Here is an 11,094-nt window from a genome sequence, read left to right on the forward strand (position 1 = left end):
CCCTGATGCTGGGAAAGATTGAAGGTGGGTGGAGAAGTGGACGACAGAGGATGAGATGGTTGGATGGCATCACCGACACAATGGACGTGGGTTTGGGTGGACTCTGGGAGTTGGTGATGGATAGGAAGGCCTGGCGTGCTGCGGTTCATGGGGTTGCAAAAAGTCGGACATGACTGAGTGACTGAACTGAACTCAAAAGTAGACATGAATTTATAAAACAGAAACAGTCTTACCGGCTTAGAGAATGAACTTACTATTACCAAGGGAGAAGGAAGGAGGGGGCGGAATAGATAGGGAGTTTGTGATGGACATGTACACACTGCTGTATATGAAAGGAATAACTAGCAAAGATATACTGTATAGCAAGGGAACTCTGCTCAGTGTTACTAACAACTTATATGGGAGAAGAATTTGAAGATTAATAGATACATAAACATATTACTGAATCACTTTGCTGTAAACTTAAAACTAACACAACATTTTTTATCAAGTACACTCTAAAATAAAATAAGTTGACTGACAGGTGGTCTTTCAGAAGTAGCAAGAAAGAATTTTATTTTAAGTATAGTAAATAAGTTATCTGTATTTCATAGAAGAGAAAATCAAACTAGCATGTTTAAAAAGTAGCCTAAGTTCACTCAGCTTGTGCAGACAAAAATCAAATTGGAATTCTATACTCCAAATCACAAGTGTTCTGTTCTTTTCCCTTTACTTCAACTCTGACCAATTGTAGAAAAATGAAGCCAATCATTTTATAGATATCTGTCCCAAACTTCTGCATAGACCATATCATCCACACCTAGGGCTCAACTGGCATCTCTGAGCAAAGGACTTTTTAATACACAGCTTGACTCCTGATTTCTCTCCTGGACTTCACTAATCTCTCTTCACCTGGAAGTCTAATCATCAACACAGTCAGCCAGTCATCCAATTTACATCATTAACTTTATGAAGTCATCATTACCTTTATGAAGTCATCATTCTTAAGCTTCTCCTCTTATTCAATCAATGGCTGCATCAGAGTTCTTCCCTTATACTAGTAGGATCATTGTTGATGACTATCCATACATGAAAGATCCTCAAACCAATACTGTAACCATGAAATTCCCATATTCGTCCTATCTTTTCATCTCATTGCTTTCTAAGTCTTCACTGCCTCTATGTACACTGTCTCCATGGTCCTCTAACTCATTTATCCCATTCTCAATTGATTCTCTATACTGTCGAAAGACCAGTCTTTCTAAACCTAACATCTTAGCCTGATCACATCACAAGAGTATGAGAAAATATTCACTGACCTGCTCTTTCTACAGTAAAAAGCCCAGTATGATAAGATTTTTGACAAACAGGCTTCATCAAACCATTTCACCTTCATCTCTTAAATGCATGCTCATATAAGTCCTGAGAGGATCTCTCTCTTCCCTTGCCTTTGATAATAAAAATGACTAGCAATTGGTTGCTGGTTTTTATTTTCTCATCTGATTGTCATAGGTTCATAATGTAGACATTGCAGTGTCCATCTTCCAAAGCACAGAGAGGTCACGTTCTTATATGGAAGAAACCATTAGCCTTGACTTCCAATTTCCTTTTTTTATGATATTTAAAAAGAAATAAATAATGGTAACACCATCCTAATATTAAACATATTAAATATGTATTAAATGTATTAAAATAATGTATTAAATGTATTAAAATAACCAACTATGAAATACTAGTCACAGGAAAAATTTGGCTTAAAACTCAATATCCAAAAAACTAGGATCACGGCATTTGGTCCCATCAATTCATGGCAAGTAGATGGGGAAAAACTGGAAACTGACAGATTTTATTTTCTTCTGCTCCAAAATCACAATGGATAGTGACTGTAGCCATGAAATTAAAAGATTCTTACTTCTTGGAAGAAAAGTTATGACAAACCTAGACAGTATATTAAAAATCAGAGAAATTACTTTGCCGACAATGGTCTGTATGGTCAAAGATGTGTTGTTTTTTTTTTTTCCCCAGTAGTCATGTACAAATATAAGAGTTGGACCATAAAGAAGGGTAAGCATCAAAAAATTGATGCTTTCAAATTGTGATGCTGGAGAAGATTCTTGAGAGTCCCTAGGACAGCAAGTAGACCAAACCAGTCAATCCTAAAGGAAATTAATACTGAATATTCATTGGAAGACCTGACGCTGAAGCTGAAGCTCTAATACTCTCACCACTTAATGTGATGAGCCAGCTCACTGGAAAAACCCTAATGCTGGGAAAGACTGAGGGCAGGAGGAGAAGGGGACGTCAGAGGATGAGATGGTTGGATGGCATCACCAACTCAATGGATGAGTTTGAGCAAATTTCAGGATATAGTGAAGGACAGGGGAGCATGGTGTACTGCAGCCCATGGGGTCTCAAAGTGTCGGATATGACTTAGCAACTGAAAGACAAGTCATAGGCAATAAAATAACAGCAATCCACCATTATCTAGTATGTGTACTATGGAAGTTTATTAAAATCAGGCAGACCAACCAACAATACTAACACCTACAATGGTATCAGAAGACTTAAGAGGTCTTCACAAAATGAAGTTATAATCATAGGCTTATAGATATTTGATGAAGTCAGTTTCAGAAAAGTACTTAATTGGAGATAATAAATCCAAGGCCAGATAACAGAAAATTTTAAAAGGAATGCAAACTTTACTTTAGTAAGTCTCCATAAAGAAATAGAGTTTTAGGGGTTTGATTAAGTTCTACTTTCTCATCCATATATCAGATTCTCTCTGACCCTGTGAAAACAGTGAAAGTCTAATCTTTGAAGGAAGCCAGATGAGTGAATATGACAAGTTGGAATTAATCATTACCTTTTGCCTCATCACAGTGTTAGCTTTTATTTATATATACTCATGATTCCTCCATTCTTTCACCTTTATATTATTGCTCCAATAGTCATAAATCATTGCTTTCAAGTATTATTATCAGATAATTATTGATCTGCCCATTGACTCCAATCTAACTACCTGAGGTTGTTGCTCTTTGGACAAACTAGAAAAATCTTTGTTATAATTTGCTAACATGTCCTAAAATTAATCCCAGTACATCTTCTATCTCTTTCTTCTATACTAATTGGCAGTCCTCAAATTGAACCAAGACAAAAAAAAAAAAAAAAACTACAGATATTATTAATGATTCCATGACAAAAAAACAAATACGTTCTGTACATTTAGCTACCTGCTCCAAAGAGGAATTACAAATGCTATGAAAATTTCTAAGTATACATTTTAGTTCTTTGTATATTGTGGTTTATATAATAAGATATTTCACATATTTCAATATTTTACACCCATTTAATAGGCTTTCATTATTGTAACATCTATAGCACAGATTTCATGTCCTTTTTTTTTTTTTCTAAGTGCTAATGAGTCCATTTATACCATTGGATTTAAGGAACCAGGTGTCTGGAATAACAGGCTTAAACAGAGTACTAATAGTTTTTGAATATTCATTGGAAGAACTGATGTTGAAGCTGAAGCTCCAATACTTTGGCCACCTGATGCGAAGAGTAGACTCATTAGAAAAGACCCTGATGCTGGGAAAGATTGAAGGCAGGAGGAGAAGGGAACGACAGAGGATGAGATGGTTGGATGGCATCACTGACTCAATGGACATGAGTTTGAGCAAGCTCAGGAGATAGTGAAGGACAGGGGAGCCTGGTGTGCAGCAGTCCATAAGGTCACAATACTCAGACACTAGTGGACAACTGAACAACAATAGCAACAACTAGTAGTTTCACTGAAACACCTTTTATCTTCTTGTGAATTTACCAAAAAAAAAAAAAAACAGTCAGCATCTGAAGACTAACAACATGCCACTAAACTCTCTGATATTTTTTTTTCTTGACTGGAACTCATCCACTCTACTTCTATTCAGGATATATTTCTGCAGATATTTTATATCCGTATATAGATGTTTACATTACACACACACAACATATCTGCATACAGAAACACATTCACACATTTAAAACACAGCCACACATTTAGAGAATATGTAATTATTTCTATTCCATTTAGTTATGTTAAAAAAGAGTTCATACTAATTCGCTAATGCTGCCATAACAAAACATCAGGGACTAGGTGGCTTAAACAACAGAAATTTATCAGGTCATAGTTTTGTAAGCTAGAAGTCCATCATTAGGATGTTAGCAGGTTTAAAGTCTTCTGAGGCCTCTGCTTGGCTTCTAGAGCATCACCTTCTCACTATGTGCATTCAAATTTTCTTTTCTTATAATGACACAAATCAGATTGTATACGGGCCTACAATAACAGCCTCGTTTCAATTTAACCACATTTTAAAGGTCATATCTTCAAATATAGATGCATTCTGAGGTACTAGGTATGTGTGGGAGTAGCGGATGGGGGGCTAGGCCTTCAACATGAGAGTTTTGAAAGGACACAATTCAGCATTACACAGAGGCTAATAATAAATTAGCTAAAAATCTAGTAATTACATTCACATATTGTTGTTATATCAGTTGTTGTTGTTCAGTTGCTCAGTCGTGTTCAACTCTTTGCAACCCCATGAACTGCAGCACACTATTGAGTAATGCCATCCATTGAGTCAGTGTTGCCATCCAACCATCTCATCCGTTGTCATCCCCTTCTCCTTCTGCCTTCAATCTTTCCCTGCATCAGGGTCTTTCCTAATAAGTTGGCTCTTCTCATCGGGTGGCCAAAGTATTGGAGCTTCAGCTTCAGCATCAGCCCTTCCAATGAATATTCAGGATTATTGGTTTGATCTCCTTGCAGTCCAAGAGACTCTCAAGAGTCTTCTCTACACCACAGTTCAAAAGCATCAAGTCTTCAGTGCTCAGCCTTCTTTATATCCAACTCTTCACGTCCATTTGTATATTACATGTACCTAATTTTGAATACTCACCAATATACAAATTTAATTTTTAAGTTATATTTACACTGAAGTAGCACTTCACACTGATCAGAATGGTCATCATCAGTATGTCTACAAATAATAAATGCTGGAGAAGGTGTGGAGAAAAGTGAACTCTCCTATATTGTTTGTGAGGAGGCAGATTGGTACAACCACAATGGAGACCAGTATGGAAGTTCTTTAAAAAACTAATAATAGAGTTGCCATAGAATATTGAAATCTACTCCTGGGCATATATACAGAGAAATTGCTAATTCAAAAAGATACATGCACCCCAATGTTCATAACGGCAATATTTGCAATAGGCAAGACATGGAAGCATCCTAAGTGTCCACTGACATATGAATGAATAAAGAAGACATGGAATACATATACAGTGTAATGTTACTCAACTATAAAAAGGATAAAACAATGTCATTTGCAGCAACATGGTTGGACCTAGAAATAATTCTACTAAGTGAAGTAAATTAGAGAAAGACAAATAGATGATACCATCAATTTGTGGAGTCTACAAAAAATGATAAAAATGAGTTTATTTACAAAATAGACTCACAGATATGCAAAACAAGCTTATCATTACCAAAAAAGAAAGGAGGATAATGAATAAATTGAGAATTTGAGACTAATTGATTGCTGTTGTTGTTTAGTTACTAAGTTGTGTCTGACTCTTTTGCAGCCCCATAGACTATATAGCCCCCCAGGCTCCTCTGTCTGTAGGATTTCCCTGGCAATAATACTGGAGTGAGTTGCCATTTCCTTTTCTAGGGGATCTTCTCAACCCAGTGATAGAACCTGTGCCTCCTGCATTGTCAGGCAAATTCTTCACCACTGAGCCACCAGAGAAGCCTGAGGTTAATAGATACCAAATTACCTAATACTACATACAAAACAGATAAATAACAAGAACCTACTATAAACATGGGGAAATATATTCAATATCTTATCATAACCTACTTTGGAAAAGAATCTGACAAAGAATACATGCACACACATAACTGAATTATTTTGTTATAGACTTGAAACAATATTAATCAATATATTTCAATTTTTAAAAATTTTAGAAATAAATAAAAATAACACTAAAAAACAAAAATAATTATATTTAACCCTATAACCTCAGATAAAAATTAAAATTTGTCATCATGAGACTATTTTTTAAGATCAGATAAATTTATGTATGATAATTGATATTACTTAGACTTTCAGTGATTAGTCAAAGAAGAGACTTAGAAAATTGCACATCACATTTAAAAATGAGTGTCTATCCCAACTATCTCCTGATATATAGATAGAGCACTAAATATCCCTTAATATTTACAGATATTATGTGCTACCAGAGACTGAAAGAGCACAAAGAGAGTTCCTAACCAGCAATTTTTTCACAGCCACTTTCACTTCTCTGTTCCGTAAACTATAAATGATAGGATTCAACATGGGGGTTAAGCCAGCATATACCAAGGCTATAAATTTATCTATTTCCTGTGAATCCATAGTTGAAGGCTCAGGTACATGGAGAGAGCTGTCCCATAGAATAAAACCACTACACCAGGTGGGCTGCTCATGTTGAAAAAGCTTTGCTTCGACCATCCAATGAGCTGATTCTTAGGACGCTAGAGAGGATGGATGCATAAGAAATACAAATAAGGAGCATTGGCATAGGAAGAAGAAGTACACTGATCACCAGCATGATTAACTGCACCTTGGAAGTGTCTACACAAGCCAGTTTCAGGACGGCCAGAATCTCACAAGTGAAATGATTGATGACACCACTTCCACACAGTGACAGCTGCAACACAGACACAGTTTCCACAAGGGCAGTGAAGGAGCCTGTCACCTACGAGCCAACTGCAATCTGAACACAAATCTTCTTGTTCATGATGATGGAGTATCTCAGGGGGTTTCAGATGGCTACATATCGGTCATACGCCATCACAGACATGAGCACACACTCAGTTGAGCCCATGGCCAGAGAGAAGTACATCTGAGCAGCACACGCTGAAAATGAGATAGTGTTTTTCCCTGAAATAAAATTTGCCCAGAATTGGAGTCAGGGCAGAAGTATACCAGATGTCCAGACATGACAGGTTGCTGAGGAAGAAGTACATGGGTGTGTGTAGGTGAGAATCCAGGACAGTAACCGAGATCAGAATACTATTACCCAGTAAGGTGATCAAGTACACCAGTAAGCACAGCACAAATATGGTGATTTCAACTTTGGGATAGTGAGTAAATCCCAGAAAAATAAAATTAGAAATGACTGTTGCATTTGTCTTGTCCATTTTATTCTTCTTTGTTCATCTGTAATAGTGAATAAAAGTATACATGGCGTATATTTAAAATTTACACTCTACCAACTTTCAAGGAGTTTTTGTTAGAGGAACTTTAAAGGGAACATTGCCTTCCAATATTACTAGCAATATTCACTCATTCATCCGACATTTACTGAATACACTCTAAGGCAATGAGAATCTAGAGTGAGGTTATACAAGTTCTTCTCTCAGGCAAATCAAAATCAAATAAAAGACACATTCAAGTAAATTAAAAGTTACAATAACATGATATACATATGCCCCAAGATACTAGGCAAACACAGAGATAAATGCTAACCTATGTCAGGGGTATTGCTTTGTAAGATATTTTGAGATTTGTTTTAATCAAAATATGAACTGGCCTCAGTCAAGTTAAAGATCAGAAGAAGTTTCTGGGCAAAGAAACAGTTTTTTTGTGGTTGTAAAAGTTGAAACAGGAAAGGTTTTGGTTGCACCCCAAAAAGTTTCAAATTATGTGGAAAAAAAAACAGATGGAAATGCCACACACTAAGGAATATAAACAGGAGATCAACAAGAGTCCACTCACTCTAACACTATATGATATCTGTCTTCAAGAAGGCATTTTTGACCATGGAATAATCTTGAACCCATCCTTTATTACAAAGGCAAGCAATTCATAATGTAAAGCTAATTATTTACAATATATCTCACAACTGATCACATATGGAAGTATGTTTGAAAACCACTGTCTTTCAAAATAGAGTTCAAACAAATTTAGTCACAAATTACACAAGCCTCACATTCTCATCATTGCCTACTTCTCTGATCTGATCTTCCAACATTCTACTTCTACCTTCTGGTCTAAAACAACCACTCTGTGGGACCACATTCTTAGCATGCAAATTTATTTTTTATATATTTTAATATGCAATTATCTACCTGAAGTACCTTTCCTTCCCGGCTCTAATCTTAACTTTCTTGAATATTTCAATTAGTTATCAAAACTGTATGCCATAAATCATAAGTACAGCTTCATTCTTTGTACACGGTTACGTTGTTCAAGTATATCACACTGACTATACCCAGATATGCACATCCCTATTGCCGCTGCATTGGACGCTGGGCTTGTGAAGAGATTGTTCCTCACAATACTAGCAAAGTAATGTCATGTTTAAGATTTTTAATTACACATGGCTGCTTGAACATGGCAAGTTTTTGATATATGTTAAGATAAATGCATTTTCACTTTGGTTCTCTGTGTCAACATAAAAGCCTGAAGACCTCTGAACTTGTTATATACATCTGCAAAGTTCTCTGATCATTTCTCTGATCTCAAAGAAACCAGTTGAATCAAGAAACAAAATGATTAGCTCTTAGTTTTAAGTATTTGATATATGGTGAGATGTGAAAAAGACAATGATCACTTGTGCTCTTAGACAAGGAAGAAATACTTTCCAAAAGGTCATCTTCTGTAAGGATTAGAGCACTGTCCTCAGAGTGTGAGATTTTAAGCTCTGAAATCAACCATGCTATTTACTGGCATGCAAAATTTAGCAAATCACTTGACCTCTTTGAAATCTGATTTTACCGGCTCTCTGGTGGCTCAGCAGTAAAGAATCTGCAAGTGATGCAAGAGACACAAGTTTGATTCATGGGAGAAGAAGAAAGCCTGGAGGAGTGTATGGCAACTCCCACCAGTATTCTTGTCAAGAAAATGCCATGGACAGAGGAGCCTCATGGGCTACAATCCATGGGGTCACAAAGAGTTGGACACAACTGAAGGGTAATAGCTTCTATCTTGTGCAGATTAAATGATTTAGATTAACTTGCTTTAAATTCTCCCTCCATAACCCCAAAACCATGATCGCTTTAATGTTTCACAGGATCACAATAGTGGTTTATGATTTCATGTTCTCCCTGCTTTCCTGAAGCATAATTGCCTCTGTGCTGCTACAGTGCTGGCCCACATTGACTCAGATTTTTAAAACATAGCAAATTTTTCAAAATTTATTAAAATTTCAACCTCCAAGCCATGTATGAAAATGAAACACTTTGCCAATTATTTCCAGAAAGGCAAAAGTTAGGCATGCCTGGTCTCTAACATCCCCTTTGATCAGCAAATACCTCCACTCCACTGAGGGTTTCTACATTGGGTTTTCCCCACCCAGCACTCAGTTTTCTTTTTCTGGCTCTGGACCCTCGTGTTCCTTCTCCCTTCACCTGCTCTTCTGTCTACTTTTAGAAACAAAACAATGAAGTCTTCACCTTTTCTTATCCAGATGGAGTCCCACTCATTCCCTCATTCTTATCTGAGATCTTTGTCAGGGTCTCACCTACTCCAAGTCATTTTATATTTTCTCTTTCTCTAAAATGATTTCTGATTACAATGTTAAGATAATTAAACTTGTTTCAACAAATTCCTCTCTTTCTTTCTAAATGTCAGAGCCAGAATAGACTCCAAACTCCTAACCCAACCTTCTCATTTTAAAATTGACACATAATTCAGGGAACTATAATATATGTAAATCCTATAATAAACCATAATGAAAAAGAATATGTGGATATATTTGACTGAATCACTTTGCCATACACTAGACACTGACATATATTGCAAATCAACTATATATCAATAAAAAATTTTAAATGCAAAAAAATAGATGACATATACTTGAGGGAGTTCAATGACTTGTCTGGGCATATGAGAAACTCTGGAACACACATAGTCAAAAGTTTTATCCCACCTTCAAAACTCATTTCTTCATCTCAATATTTTTCCTACTAACTAGTGTTTCTTCTTAAAGTAAATATCTTTATTCTGGTTTCCTGGCAGAGCTAAGGCATAGCTAAGGCATAGCTAATAAAAAAGCTAATAAATTTTGTAAATCTGAGATTACAGAAGGAGATGGCTAATGTCTGTTCCCATTTACCTCAGCACATGAAATGCACATCTTCACTTTTGGTTAGAGTGTGCTTCAATATTTAAAAGTGATCTTCAACAAAGTCATTCTTGAGACTCTAGTGTAGTGCTCCAAAGAGTAAAGGAGTCTAAAATTGCAATTTTGATAGTATTCTATGAAAACTGTATTAAAGTGGGTTGTGCAGAGGTATTTTTACTCAGAAGATTATACTAGAAAAGGACATTGATGTTCCTAGTTTGCAAAAAATCAACCCAAATCTTGCCTGACTCACTGTGTCACATACACAGCTCATGTTAATTAAAAACTGTTTAATAATTTCTTAAGAGAAATAATGATCTGAAGATTTGTTCTGCCCAAATCACCCCCTATGATTTTCTCCAAAAATCTTCCAAAGGGCAATCCCTAGAACTTCAGTTCTAAAGTCTCCTACTGCTTTTACGGACCTTCCACCTCCATTAACAATTTGACTTTGTTATTCTGAAAACTAAAGAAGTTAAGAAAGTTTCCATTTCTCCTTGGGGGTGAAATTCTCCAAGTTCAGTTAAGAAATTTAGGGCAAAAAAAAAAAAAAACAATAGTAAAATTTTTGTAATTATTTCAGGCACTTGGCTAAGTAAAAGGCCTGATTCTTGAGAAATATCTGTGCAAGCAGAACTAGAGGGCACTATTTGCCTATTCCATCCCTCTGCAGATGGCCCTTGGACTATATAGCAAACATTCCAATTAATAGAACTGTAGAGATGCCATCCCAAGTAGCCTCTGAGCTTGTAATGTGACCCATTCATTTTCAGCAATCTCTACAATTATCTCAGTTATCAGAGTAATAGAAGATAAAACATTCTTATTCCACTTTTAAATGGCCACAAGGTGAGATTTGGGCTCTAGATTGTTTTCTTGTTTTGCTCTACTTCTCTATTTGCTCTACTTGCTTCTACTTCTTTGTGGAAAAATGTCTGTTATTTACTTTGACTATATTTATTT

General features: G+C 36.0%; 1 pseudogene; it reads right to left on the reverse strand.

Annotated features, from left to right (window-relative positions):
- Positions 1-6,248: 6,248 nt before the first annotated feature.
- LOC133253501 (olfactory receptor 13F1-like) lies at positions 6,249-7,204 on the reverse strand (annotated as a pseudogene).
- Between the last annotated feature and the right edge of the window lie 3,890 nt (positions 7,205-11,094).

Source organism: Bos javanicus, chromosome 8 (genome assembly GCF_032452875.1).
Source record: "Bos javanicus breed banteng chromosome 8, ARS-OSU_banteng_1.0, whole genome shotgun sequence".
Taxonomy (NCBI): domain Eukaryota; kingdom Metazoa; phylum Chordata; class Mammalia; order Artiodactyla; family Bovidae; genus Bos; species Bos javanicus.